We start from the raw sequence: 15359 nt of genomic DNA, 5'->3' as shown, positions 1-15359 counted from the left end.
GTATTGGAGTTTCAGCTTTAGCATCATTCCTTCCAAAGGACACCCAGGGCTGATCTCCTTTAGAATGGACTGGTTGCATCTCCTTGCAGTCCAAGGGACTCTCAGGAGTCTTCTCCAACACCACAGTTCAAAAGCATCAATTCTTCGGTGCTCAGCTTTCTTTACAGTCCAACTCTCACATCCATACATGACCACTTTAAGAAGAATATATCGTAACAAATAAAATTTTTATTCTAGGAATTTATGTTAAGTATAATAATGACATAAAGAGGTTGGAAACCACTAGAAGTGGTGACTGTTATACATTTGTATATCTATGTATTTATATTTTGTTGTATTTTTATAAAGCAAAAGAGTACATTAAATTGTGACTATGATAAAGCACTCAAAAGGTATAAAAACATGAAGAATTAACGATGAGAGTTTCCACTTTCCTGAATACTGAATTCCAAACAAGTAAATACTGATAGTATTTGGCTCTTGTTTTTCCAAACCTTTATAAATTTTTAGCTTATTTTTATTTAATGCAACAATGTGTCAGGCATTGTTCTAAGCATTAGCAAATAGTGGAGAGTTATTATGAATACATTTTAAGTAGTTATTATGAATATGTTTTAAAATACTTATTACCCTAAGTAATAAATTATGAGAAACTGAGACCAAGAGAGGTTAATTAATTTATGGTTTAATCTAGTCAGTCTGTCCCTTGAGTCTATGCTCTTAATCTTTCTGCCTCTTAATGCTTTTGTAATGCAAATACTCTACTGTATATGTACTGTTATATAATATTTTGTTAGTTTTTATAGTAAAAACTAACATATATACATAGTTCTTTGGAGCTTGCTTTTTCTACCTAAAACTATATTTTGACTTGGCCTTGCTTTTTAAAAACTATGTTTTATTACAGTTCATTTAAATTTACTTACCATAAATTATTTTATCCTTGATGGACACTAGGTTTTTTTTTTCACAGTTACTAAAACATTATGATGAATATGTTAATAACCCACGTGTAGATGTGTAAGATTTTATGTGAAATCGATTCCTAAAAGTGAAACTGGGTCACAGGTAGTGCAGACTTGAAATTTTGGTAATATTGTTAAATCGTCCTTCAACATCGCTGAAATAATTTATACACACATCAGCATTGTATGAATACCAGTTTTCTCATAATTCTGCCAACAGAAGATGCCATTAATTCCTGAAATGTTTGCCAATGGAAAGGGTAAAAACTATAACTTGTGCTGTTGAAAATTACATTTCTTGAATACTTTCAATTTATCAGACATTTGAATTTCTTTTGTGAATTAATCTATGTATAATTTTTTCACACTTTTCTGTTGGATTGCCTGTTTTTGTGTTTTAGCTTTTAAATGTTGCAGTATTTTTTAAAAGCCCACTGTTGAGTTTTGTAGTTAAGAAAACAGACTTGATACAGACGGCCAGGCTGAGTCCTGGCTCTGCCACTTCTTAGGGAAGGTTGTTTAGTCTTCCTACGTTAGTTTCTTCAGTGGTAAAATAAGGTTAATGATGGTATACCTCAAGGAATAATTGTGAGGATTAAAATATTAGTAATTTATAAATGATATAGAATAATACCTAACCCTTAGCCAGTGCTCTCAGAGTACTAGCTTATAGTAATTAGTGCTGCTGTCACTTACGCTGTCTTGTTAGCAAAATTTAAAAATTTTGATCACATTGGCTAGTGTCTTATTTAGTATCTTTTGCACTTGAGATTTTGTTAAATTAAGACTTGTGCTCATTCAAATATCTGTGAAAGCTGGCGTTTTAGTGTCTTCAAAAAGTTGGATAACTTACAGGTTGCTCATCTTTGTGAAATTTCTTTTGTGTGGTAGGAGGTAGGTGGTCTTAAGACATTTGGTCCAAAGAAATCTAGTTATGCCCATTGATATTTTGTTAATCATGTACTAAAATTTCCACGTATGCAAGAATCTGTTTCTGGGCTCTTTTTTTCTATTTCATTGTGATCTATTTGCCAATTCTTGTGTCAGTATTACACTCTTATAATTACTATAGTTTATTTACATATTTTGATATTTTGTTTGGGAAAAATCTCTCATTCTTGTTCAGAATTTTCATAGTAATGGGATACACTTTTTCCAACTGGTTTTAGATTTTGCTCTATTTAAAGAATAGAATTCTATTCATATTTTATTAAAAAAATCCTGTAAGGCTTTAAAAAGGTTGATATTTTAACAGTGTTGAATGTTCTTATCCAAGAAATTAATAAATGTGATACATGCACATGGAGAGTCAAACAGTACAGACAGCATAAAATGAAAAATAAGCCTTTATCTTTGGTTTACTTCCAAAATCTGTTATCACCATTAATATTTCATGTATTTCATGTAGAAAAATTTTGTATTTATATAAATGTGTATTTAGAACTCCCTCGGGCTTCCCTTGGTGGCTCAGAGGTTAAAGCGTCTGCCTGCAATACAGGAGACCTGGGTTCTATCCCTGGGTCGGGAAGATCCCCCTGGAGAAGGAAATGGCAACCCACTCCAGTATTCTTGCCTGGAGAATCCCATGGACAGAGGAGCCTGGTGGGCTACAGTCCACGGGGTTGCAAAGAGTCGGACACGACTGAGTGACTTCACTTCACTATCCTTTTTAAAAAAACACTCATAGGATCATGCTCTAATACTTTTCTTCTTTCCACCTCATGATCTGTTGTGGAAATTTTTCAATAAGAAATTATAATGGTTTATTTATTCCTAAAATCTTTGTTGTCTACCCTTGTGTGGAAGTACTGAGATTTTATTTAATCACTCTCTTATTGATGGGCATCTTATTACATCAATTTTGGTCCTGCTAGTATAATTAATGTTTTATACGACTGAGTGACTTCACTTTCACTTTTCACTTTCATGCATTGGAGAAGGAAATGGCAACCCACTCCAGTGTTCTTGCCTGGAGAATCCCAGGGACGGCGGAGCCTGGTGGGCTGCTGTCTATGGGGTCGCACAGAGTCGGACACGACTGAAGCGACTTAGCAGCAGCAGCAGCATGTTGTATATTTATTTTTGTATTCTCATATATGTTTATGTCATAAGGCTAATTTCTAGCCATGAAATTGTTAGGTCAAAAGATTCAAGGTTTTCAATTGGCAGATGTTTCAGTTTCCACTCTTAAAATGTTAATTTATCGTTGTATTCCCACTTGTAGTGTATGCAAATGTGTATTTCCCAACACTACCTCTGGATTTTATCAACTGTGCTTTATTTTTTCCTCTTTGCTTGCTTTATTTTTTTAAGTCATGATGGAGGTTGAACCTAGTTTAATATGTTTGTTAGCCATTTTTTATCTTTTTAAGCTTACCATGGACAAAGCACCAGACTAAGTGAATTGCTTGTTCGTTTAATAAATTATTTGCATAATCATGCGAAATGCCGGGCTGGATGAAGTACAAGCTGGAATCAAGATTTCTGGGAGAAATATCAATAACCTCAGATATGCGGATGACACCACCCTTATAGCAGAAAGTGAAGCAGAACTAAAGAGCCTCTTGATGAAAGTGAAAGAAGAGAGTGAAAAAGCTGGCTTAAAACTCAGCATTCCAAAAACGAAGATCATGGCATCCGGTCCCATCACTTCATGGCAAATAGATGGGGAAACAGTGGAAACAGTGACAGACTTTATTTTTTTGGGCTCCAAAATCACTGCAGATGGTGACTGAAACCATGAAATTAAAACACGCTTGTCCTTGGAGGAAAAACTATGAACCTAGACAGCATATTAAAAAGCAGAGACATTACTTTGCCGACAAAGATCTGTCTAGTCAAAGCTTTGTTTTTTCCAGGAGGGCCTCCCTGGTGGCTCAGCTGGTAAGGAATCCGCCTGCAATGTGGGAGACCTGGGTTCGATCCCTGGGTTGGGAAGATCCCCTGGAGAAGGGAAAGGCTGTCCACTCCAGTATTCTGGCCTGGACAATTCCATGGATTGTAAAGTCCACGGGGTCTCAGAGAGTCGGACACGACTGAGAGACTTTCACCTTCACTTCACTTCATGTATGGATGTGAGAGTTGGACTATAAAGAAATCTGAGCACCGAAGAATTGATGCTTTTGAACTGTGGTGTTGGAGAAGACTCTTGAGAGTCCCTTGGACTGAAAGGAGCTCAAGCCAGTCAATCCTAAAGGAAGTCAGCCCTGAATATTCATTGGAAGGTGTGATGCTGAAGCTGAAGCTCCAATACTTTGGCCATCTGATATGAGGAGCTGACTCATTGGAAAAGACTCTGATGCTGGGCAAGATTGAAGGCAGAAGGGGACAACACAGAATGAGATGGTTGGATGGCATCACTGACTCAGTGGACATGAGTTTAGGCATGCTCTGGGTATTGGTGATGGACAGGGAGGCCTGGCATACTGCAGTGATGGGGTTGCAAAGAGTCTGACACGACTCAGTGACTGACCTGAACTGAGTGATAAGGGAAACAAACATTCCCTTAGAATTAGGAAAGATTCTGTTTTTTTGTTTTTTTTTTTTTCCTGTTTGTTTATTTTACTTTACAATATTGTATTGCTTTTGCCATACATTGACTTGAATCTGCCATGGGTGTACATGTGTTCCCCATCCTGAAACCTCCCCTCCACCTCCCTCCCCATCCCATCCCTCTGGGTCATCCCAGTGCACCAGCCCCAAGTACCCTGTATCATGCATCGAACCTGGACTGGCGATTCGTTTCACATGATAATTTACATGTTTCAATGCCATTCTCCCATATCATCCCACCCTCGCCCTCTCCCGCAGAGTCCAAAAGACTGTTCTATACATCTTTGTCTCTTTTGCTGTTTCAAATACAGGGTTATCATTACCACTTTCTAAATTCCATATATATGCATTAGTATACTGTATTGGTGTCTTTCTTTCTGGCTTACTTCACTCTGTATAATAGGCTCCAGTTTCATCCACCTCATTAGAACTGATTCAAATGTATTCTTTTTAATGGCTGAGTAATACTGCATTGTGTATATGTACCACAGCTTTCTCATCCATTCATCTGCTGATGGACATCTAGGTTGCTTCCATGTCCTGGCTATTAAAAACAGTGCTGCGATGAACATTGGGGTACACGTGTCTCTTTCCCTTCTGGTTTCCTCAGTGTGTATGCCCAGCAGTGGGATTGCTGGATCATAAGGCATGTCTATTTCCAGTTTTTTAAGGAATCTCCACACTGTTCTCCATAGTGGCTGTAGTAGTTTGCATTCCCACCAACAGTGTAAGAGGGTTCCCTTTTCTCCACACCCTCTCCAGCATTTATTACTTGTAGACTTTTGGATCGCAGTCATTCTGACTGGCGTGAAATGGTACCTCATAGTGGTTTTGATTTGCATTTCTCTGATAATGAGTGATGTTGAGCATCTTTTCATGTGTTTGTTAGCCATCTGTATGTCTTCTTTGGAGAAATGTCTATTTAGTTCTTTGGCCCATTTTTTGATTGGGTCATTTATTTTTCTGGAGTTGAGCTGTAGGAGTTGCTTGTATATTCTCGAGATTAGTTGTTTGTCAGTTGCTTCATTTCCTATTATTTTCTCCCATTCTGAAGGCTGTCTTTTCACCTTGCTAATAGTTTGCTTTGATGTGCAGAAGCTTTTAAGGTTAATTAGGTCCCATTTGTTTATTTTTGCTTTTATTTCCAATATTCTGGGAGGTGGGTCATAGAGGATCCTGCTGTGATGTATGTCAGAGAGTGTTTTGCCTATGTTCTCCTCTAGGAGTTTTATAGTTTCTGGTCTTACGTTGAGATCTTTAATCCATTTTGAGTTTATTTTTGTCTATGGTGTTAGAAAGTGTTCTAGTTTCATTCTTTTACAAGTGGTTGACCAGATTTCCCAGCACCACTTGTTAAAGAGATTATCTTTAATCCATTGTATATTCTTGCCTCCTTTGTCAAAGATAAGGTGTCCATATGTGCATGGATTTATCTCTGGGTTTTCTATTTTGTTCCATTGATCTATATTTCTGTCTTTGTGCCAGTACCATACTGTCTTGATAACTGTGGCTTTGTAGTAGAGCCTGAAGTCAGGTAGGTTGATTCCTCCAGTTCCATTCTTCTTTCTCAAGATCGCTTTGGCTATTCGAGGTTTTTTGTGTTTCCATACCAATTGTGAAATTATTTGTTCTAGCTCTGTGAAGAATGCTGTTGGTAGCTTGATAGGGATTGCATTGAATCTATAAATTGCTTTGGGTAGTATACTCATTTTCACTATATTGATTCTTCCAATCCATGAACATGGTATATTTCTCCATCTATTAGTGTCCTCTTTCAATAATGTATTAGTTTTGCCAAACATCAAAATGAATCTGCCACAGGTATACCCGTGCTCCCCATCCTGAACCCTCCTCCCTCCTCCCTCCCCATACCCTCCCTCTGGGTCCTCCCAGTGCACCAGCCCCAAGCATCCAATATTGTGCATCGAACCTGGACTGGTGACTCGTTTCATACATGATATTATACATGTTTCAATGCCATTCTCCCAAATCTCCCCACCCTCTCCCTCTCCCACTCCCACAGAGTCCATAAGACTGTTCTATACATCAGTGTCTCTTTTGCTGCCTCGTACACAGGGTTATTGTTACCATCTTTCTAAATTCCATATATATGCGTTAGTATACTGTATTGATGTTTTTCTTTCTGGCTTACTTCACTCTGTATAATAGGTTCCAGTTTCATCCACCTCATTAGAACTGATTCAAATGTATTCTTTTTAATGGCTGAGTAATACTCCATTGTGTATATGTACCACAGCTTTCTTATCCATTCGTCTGCTGATGGGCATCTAGGTTGCTTCCATGTCCTGGCCAATATAAATAGTGCTGCGATGAACATTGGGGTACAGTGTCTCTTTCACTTCTGGTTTCCTTGGTGTGTATGCCCAGCAGTAGAATTGCTGGGTCATATGGCAGTTCTATTTCCAGTTTTTTAAAGGAATCTCCACACTGTTCTCCATAGTGGCTGTAGTAGTTTGCATTCCCACCAACAGTGTAAGAGGGTTCCCTTTTCTCCGCACCCTCTCCAGCATTTATTGCTTGTAGAATTTTGGATAACAGCCATTCTGACCAGTGTGAGATGGTACCTCATAGTGGTTTTGATTTGCATTTCTCTGATAATGAGTGATGTTGAGCATCTTTTCATGTGTTTGTTAGCCATCTGTATGTCTTCTTTGGAGAAATGTCTGTTTAGTTCTTTAGCCCACTCTGTGATTGGGTCTTTTATTTTTCCGGAATTGAGCTGCAGGAGTTGTTTAAGTGCTCAATATGTGCCAGACATAGCTGTAAGTTCTTTACAGATGTTCACTTATATTAGCATCACAGCAGCCCCAGTGGGCACAGGGATTATGTTACTTTACAAATGAGGAAGCTCAGGTACCAAGTGGTGGTTTTGGTCAAGGTCGCACTTGGTTTGGGAGAGGCCTTCTGGCTTTCTGTCCTCTTCACTTACCCCCTGATAATGCGTGCTTTTGTTTTGCAAAAGTGTTGCTTCTGTTTTTATGTGATGTGTGCTTATTATTAATTATTTTTGAAAGATGTTTTTTATGCTGTGCATTGTATAATTTTTTGGATTACAATTCATAATTGGCATGATTTAATTTTTAACTTAAACAACTAGTAGAAAAAGTAAAGTTGTGGATAATAAAATTGTTAATAATTGTCAAAAAATTGTCAACATTGTGAAGACGGCTTTGTTCCCTCAAGTAGATGTGTAATGAGTACCACTTTACACAGGATTTATTCACTTTTCTTTGTCAACCTGTATTCCAAATTTGTACTTATGAATTATTGAAAGTTTTTTTAAAAACATCTGCTTTTTTATTTTTATTTTATTTTTTTAAAATTTTATTTTATTTTTAAACTTTACAAAATTGTATTAGTTATGCCAAATATCATAATGAATCCGCCACAGGTATATATATATTTTTTTTACAGGTCATAATTTTTTTTTTCACCAGTTATAATTTTTTTTTTCAAGTTAGTGCAATGGACCACATATTAAACATAAACTACAATTTGCAACTTTTAGCAACATAGTCTATGAACTTGCTGCTCAGACTGGAGTGCTTAGGTATCTATGAATTTTTAGCAGGGAGTCTGTGAAGCCATGCAATAAAATGTATTACTCTTTTAAGCACCATTTCTACTAAAAGATTGGTGGGGGTGGAATATTAAGTAATTTAATTGCTTGACATTTAAAAAGAAACTAATTCTGAACATAAAAGACAAAAAATTTCACATTGATGGTCTCTACCATAGAGATCCTGAAGGTATGTATCAGTTCATTGTGTAGAAAGGTTTCAGCAGTTAGTGGTTGCCTTTGAAGTCAGTTGGGGTCTTGGAAAGTTGTGAAACGAGTGAACTAACCAACATAAAATGCTGATCAATAAGGCTGAGCAAGAGCCCTGCATTTTAGCATTCATTTACTATATATAGTATCGATATCAAAGTGTTAACCAGTAATCTTTGTTGGGTTGTTGAAAAGAATAATACTATTAAAGAGACATTTTGTTTTAAATCTTGGGAATATTTTCTTGGATTTTATCAAACCCCACTTTTAAGTAATCCTGAGTAAAATTAGGGTTTACTAAAAAAAAAGATAATTTGGGGGTTATTGTTTGATTTGCAAAAGCATTGAAAATAATATTTCTTTAAATAATTTACTTCTTTAGTTTCTTCAGCTCATATTCACAGTGTTCAGCCCTACATAAAAATATACATAAAAATAAAGCAAAGAACCACCAATAGTTTACAGACTTTTCTTTTTTTTAATGTAAAACATTGTGGTGAAAGATTAAAAGGATATAAATTTGAAAATTTGAATACCCAGTATTTTGTTTTTTAAAATATCTAATAAGTTTGAGTAAAAGCAATATTAATAACTGCCTTTAATTTTATTCTAGATAATGAGATCAGGGCTTGAATGTGCCACTTTATTTTTTTTTTTTTTTTGGAGTATAGTTGATTTACATGTTGTGTTGGTTTCAGGTGTATAGCAGAGTGATTCAGTTATACGGATACGTATATTCATTCTTTTTTAGATTCTTTTCTCATATAGATTATCAGAATATTGAATATTGTTCCCCTGTGTTACACAGTAGATCCTTGTTGGTTATCTATCTTGTGTATAGTAGTGTGTGTTTGTATGTTCGTCCCAAGCTCCTGATTTACTCTTTCTCCCCACATTTCCCCTTTGGTAACCATAAGTTTGTTTTTGATATCTTTAAATCTGTTTCTGTTTTATAAATAAGTTAATTTACATCATTTTAAAAAATTAGATTCCACATATTACTGGTAGTATATGATATTTTTTTCTCTGACTTACTTCAGTTAGTATGATAATCTCTGAGTTCATCCATGTTGCTGCAAATGGCATTATTACATTTTTTTTGTGGCTGAGTAATATTCATACACACAAACACACACTCAAGTAACCCATATTCTTTATCCATTCAGTCATTGGACATTTTGATTGTTACCACTGTTTTTTATTAATAAATATGACCATCATCATTCAACTTGTAGAGTGACATGAATATATTCTTGAAGTATGCAGATGATAATAGCTTTTTTACTTAAGTGACTTCAGAAAGAAAAGAAGGGCAAGGTGGGTGATAGGGAACCTTTAAGTAGGGGAGTTGTAGGAAGAGCAAATTAAAGAGTTAGCATGCTGTCCTGGGGTGTATTTTCTGTGTGGAATTTGCACCCATTAACAGAGGAAGTATAAAGCATTCTCTTTGTGTAATAAACTAAACAAGATAAAAATATACTTTGTTCTTTTTACTTTTACTTTGTTTTACTGCCATTTAGACTTGACTGAGGAAGAAAAATAGAGGTCGGTAGAATTGGCATAGTTCTTAGTTTGAGTTTCTTTATTTTTCACTGTTATTTGTTCATTCAGGGATTTTTATTTATATCATCTGAAACTCTGTAGATTGCAAATTTTCTATAACATGGCTAATTACTTTTATAATAAAGAATATACATAGAACAGAAAGCAAATTGTCCAGGATAAAAAAAAAATCTAATTTCTTTGACATTTCTTTATGCTTTAAGTAGAAGATGAACCAGAAGTGAGAATTGAAGAGTTGGAGAGTTTTGTTTTGTTTTTTGGTGTTGGGACAGGCAGGGGGAGGGGTTGTTCATAAGACACAAGAAGATTACTAAAATAGAGGAGGTGGGGGAAGGAACTTTGTAAACTGAGAGGTGTGTATACAGGATGGTGATTATATGAGACTCCTCTAAGATGTGCCCCTCAATTTTCTGTTGTTCTTGTTATTTTAGGGGGAGAAATCCCGTGTTTTGAGGATATGATTTCTGTGATATGATGAGGAGTACTAGGATTTTAAAAAATTACTGCAAATATATGTTAGTTGGCCAAGTCCAAATTGTAGTGACAAAAGAAAATAATAAAAAATCCATCGCAACTCTGGAAAACAGGAAAGGATGCTGTCAGTGAACATTTGGGGACTTCCTGGTAAATATAAGACTGATTAGATTATTAAAAACCACTACTGAATAGCTTATAGCATAGGGAAAATTGCCTGTGGGTAATATTGGGGTAGGTAGATCAGTGAGTTCAGGATCAGTGAATCTAGATGAGAAATATACTAGTTTCTCCCCTTTACCACACTAAGGGCAAAACCCACCTAGAAAGTCTCACAGTCATTTATGGGAAGGGTGGGAGTTGGCGAGACTCTTGAGGAAGGTAAAGCAATGTCCTGAATCAATCATAAGTATTGAACAGTCTAGGTCTTTATTTAAACAGATGAAGATAATGATGAAATACTGGATATTTGAGGGCTTCTCAGGTGGTGCCAGTGGTAAAGAACCCACCTGCCAATGCAGGAGACACGAGAGATGCAGGTTCAGTCCCTGGGTTGGGAAGATCCCATGGAGGAGGCCATGGCAACCACTCCAGTATTCTTGCCTGGAGAATCCCATGGAAAGAGGAGACTGGCAGGCTACACAGGGTTTCTGAGTTGGACACGACTAAAATTTATCAACTTAGCACACAGCAGTGCTAAACAGAGGACTCATTCTAAAATAGGCAGAGCAAATAGCCCAGAAATCAGTTAATATATAAAAAAAAGCAAACTGAAAATATTTAGTTTCTAGAGAAAATAACAGTGAAAAAAACCTCTTGACAATTATTTGATTGCCAAGTACAACCTATGGAGGCCAAAAAATATAGAAGGTACTAGAATCCAGAGTGCTGAGTTGATATCAATCCAAAGAGCAAGTGCACAGAACACTTGCTGACTTAAACACTTACATTTACAGGTCACATGCTTTTGAGGGGAGAGATCTTTGGGTTTCCAGTAGATGAGAAGTTATAATTAAGGCCTCTGCATAAGGCCAAGGCTCTTCAAGATAAGGTTTTAATGGAAGAGTCTCCAGAAAATGAAATTTAACTTCCAGCAGAGAACATCAGAGAAGTTTTCTTCCCTTGGTATTTCTGTGTAAGACTAAAAAGTCTTCCCCTAAAAATTTGTGGCCATAAGCTTGTCTTCATGTGGGTGTGAGATTCTAATTTATACTAACTGCCTAGTTCAGGAAACTGCAGGCAGAGAAAATTTTTAAAAAATCGTCAAATGTTCATAGTGCTATGAAGCACCTAACAGAAACAAAAGTAAATACTCTTTTAAAGGCGGGTACATGTTCAAGATGAGCCTTTTAGTATATCTCTTGGTAGAGCCTGAATGAAATGCTTTGGAGAAAATCAGCAATCATGAGCAAGAGTAAGCAGGGAAAAAACCCCAGCAACATTAGACTTCTGTGATATTAAAATTAATAGGAGTATGGAATTATATACAAATGTTAAAAGAAATAAAATGGAAGATTAAAAACAAGAGCAAGAGACAGAATGCTGTCAAGAAGTACCAGGAAGATTTGAAAAAGAGCTTGTAGAAATGAAAAATATAATAATTATATTGTAATTGGAAAACATTGAATGGCTTAAATATATGAAACCTAGCTGAAGAGGGAATTAATGAACTAGAAGATAGATTTGAAAAAACAGAGAAACGGGAACATGAAAGACATAGAGTCAGAAGAATAAACATGTCTTAATATGTGTGAAGTTGGAGTTCAGAAAAAGAGAATGAGGAGACTGACAGTCTATATCCAAAGGAGGAATGAGCGTTTTCCGAAATTAAAAGATATCTATCATTAGACTGAAAAAAAAAAAACAAAAACAAACCCCAACACAGTAAATCCAGAGGAAGCAAAATACCTGGATAATACTTAGGACAAAAGGAAGATAAAAGTAACCAGAAATAGCTTACCTGCAGAGGTATAAAATTAGACCAGTAGCAGACTTTTAAACAACTGTAGATGCGGTAAGAGAATTTTAAATACTAAAAGATTACAGATACCATCTTGAAAGTAACTAGCAAAATCAATCAAAAACAAGTGTTTTGAAATGTATTTTCAGACAGGTATCAGATTGTTAAAAAGATTAAAGTGTGACTATACTATATGGGTTAGCATATGTAACAACAAGAACTCTTTAAGTTTGCAGAAGTATAAACAACTAGTTTTCGAGAGTCATTTGGCAAAATCTAAGAAGCTTGAATGAACATTTCTCCAATGATCTGGAAATTCTGCACACACACACACACATATATATATATATATATATATATATACACACACACACATATACATATATGTATATATACTCATGCTTACATATACCTTAGCATTGTTTATTGATCTGTTTTGACCATAACATAAACTTTCAGGAAACAAAATTTACTGTGTATAGCACACTTTGATCCACCTCTGTGCCTTACCACTTTTTCCCTTTTACCTTTACTCCTCACCTATGACCTTGACCTACTAATGTGATTTTATTGATGGGTTGTAAGCTGTAGTTTGAAAAACACTTCCTTAAAAAAACTCACATATAAGTGTAGGAATGTTCATACCAGTATCATTTGTAAAAGTGAAACACTGGAAGCAGTCTTAAGCTCTTAATAAATGGAGAGTGGACAAGTAAACTGTGGCATATTTCATGTAAGGTGAAGAAGACTGTGTAAAGTGTTAAGTTTTTATGAAGCTTAAAAATATAAAGCAATACTATGTATAGTTTTATGGATGTATGTATATATAAAATATATAAGGAAATCCATGGTAATGATAGACACCAAGCTTAGATTATCTCTAGGAGGAAAATAAAGGTATTCTGTTATGTAGGTAACAATTTTTCTTGAACGGAGGAGTAGATACATAGGTGTTTGTTAAATGATATCTTATACTCCTTTGTATGTCTAAAATATTTCACAATAAATTTTTTGAAAAGGGAGATAGTGATATTGACAGATTGAGATTTCTTTCAGGGAACAGAGCAAAAAGAGTTGGATTTTATAAGAGAAAAGTTTGAGACCTAAAAAATAGATTCAAGAGATCATCTGTGAAGTAAGAATTCCAGAAGTGAAAAATACATACTGTAAAAGCAGTAGACAATGAAATGGTAGAGTAAAATTTTCCTGAACTGAAGAATGCCATCAAATAAGATATGCTGAAATCAAATTTCTGGTATAATCAAATAGTGGTCAGATTTTGAATTTCAAGGATCAAAAGAAAACCAAGTTTCCAGATAGAGTAAACAGACTTGCCCTAATGCAAAAAAAGTATCAGGTTGGCATCTGATTTTTCTTTTGCAGCACTGGATACTAAGGAACAGTGGAAAATTTCTATAGAATTCTGAGGTAAAAGTACTATGATCCTAAGGTTCTGTATACAGGCAAAATTGTTTTAAAGTGTGAAGACAAATATAAAAGAACTCTGAGCTATAACACTTACAAATGAATATATTATTTGGAAGTACTTAAGCAAAATGAAATGAGTCAGAGAATTCTGGATGGAAAAAAGAAAGACATGCACTAAGTATAAATGAACAAAAGCAAACAATAAACCGAAACAGTCAGTGAAACTTTTGGTTAAATCTAAAAACTTGTCGCTAATGTACTTTGATGTATATTTGAGGTATAATATAAACAGAGAAAATATTCCTAATAAAATGCAAGATCTGAAAAAATGACCACTAGGAAATAAGATTTAGATGTTTTAATAAGAATAAAACCTGGGCTTTGGCAGGTGATGAGTGGAGGGAGGAAAGTAAAAGAATACTATGCATAGTTTGCTATGTAAAGTATTTCTATTCATAGAACTACAGAAGTGGATACTTTTTGCTTTACTTATGAAGGAATATAGAAATCTTGAAAATTTGAAGAGACTTTTGTTAAAAGATGGCAGGGTATCAGCTCTCTCAAACTTCATCACATCTTTTTGAAACAACTAAAAATGTATTTTTTTTTTTAAAGAAAAATATGTTGGGCAGCAAGAAAGGGTGACATTTGTATAGCAAATTTGGGGGGAATTCCCTGAAGATAGAAAGTAGATGGAATGAGAGAGACAGAGAAACAAGAGCAGAGAAAAAACTGCAAGTGAAACCAAGTTTTTCCTTGGTACACTTCAAGAAACTCCCATCCGTTTTAACAGTTTCAGAGGATTCAAGTGGTCTGTGGCATAATCATCAGATTAATTATTTTAAGAGCTGCTTGTACCAAATGGACTCTTTTCTTCTTCAATTGTACAGAATGATAGTCAGCAGTGGTATTTGTCTCTAGGATAGGAGACATGGCTTCTGTTCTGCATGTGATGAGTCTAGGAAAGGCTTCTGATTGTGGATGCTGTAGTGGAGAGAGAGCAAAGCGGAGCCTGAAACACAAAAGGGGGGAAAGGGAAGATCAGTTCCACGGATATGAAACACAGTAAAACAGTCTGCCCCAAAAGTAAAATCTTCCTGTTGTTTTCAGTCTTTCAACAACCCACTTTATGACATACATTCTAAATTGAAACCTCTGGATATGCTCTGCCCACTCACACTCATCCTGAAATCAACTCTCCAATTCAGGGAAGATTCCTTCAGAAAGTGACAGCCCTACAGATCTACATTAGAAACCCTGGCTATTTAGCTAATTCTGGGACACCATTCACAAATTTGGAAGATCAATGATTACCAGAAAACCAAAAATATGAGTAGAGGATGAACTGAGAGAAATTGACTCCTGAAAAATGAGAATGATACAAGATGTAGGTAGAACCTAAATGTAATTTGCATCCTTAGAGATTTAAGATCATAAAGCAGCTGTAAAATTAAGCCAGCTTGTTCTGAAAGCAATCTGCAGAGTTCTCAGAAACAAAAAAATATTGCTAAAATAAAAAATATTCAAGGGAAGGGCTGAAAGTTAAATTAATGATATAGAAGTAAGGTTGAGGAAATATCCTAGAACCTGAAGTTTAAAAGATGGATATTGGAATATGAGCATTTGT

General features: G+C 35.5%; 1 protein-coding gene across 3 annotated transcripts in view; it reads left to right on the top strand.

The window, feature by feature from the left end:
- The window catches only part of MACROD2 (mono-ADP ribosylhydrolase 2), a 2318987-nt gene that overhangs the window by 26564 nt on the left and 2277064 nt on the right, over nucleotides 1–15359 (top strand). The gene's annotated exons all lie outside the window — the stretch shown is intronic.

This window comes from Bubalus bubalis, chromosome 14 (genome assembly GCF_019923935.1).
Source record: "Bubalus bubalis isolate 160015118507 breed Murrah chromosome 14, NDDB_SH_1, whole genome shotgun sequence".
NCBI lineage: Eukaryota > Metazoa > Chordata > Mammalia > Artiodactyla > Bovidae > Bubalus > Bubalus bubalis.
This window is presented reverse-complemented; position numbering and strand designations above follow the sequence as displayed.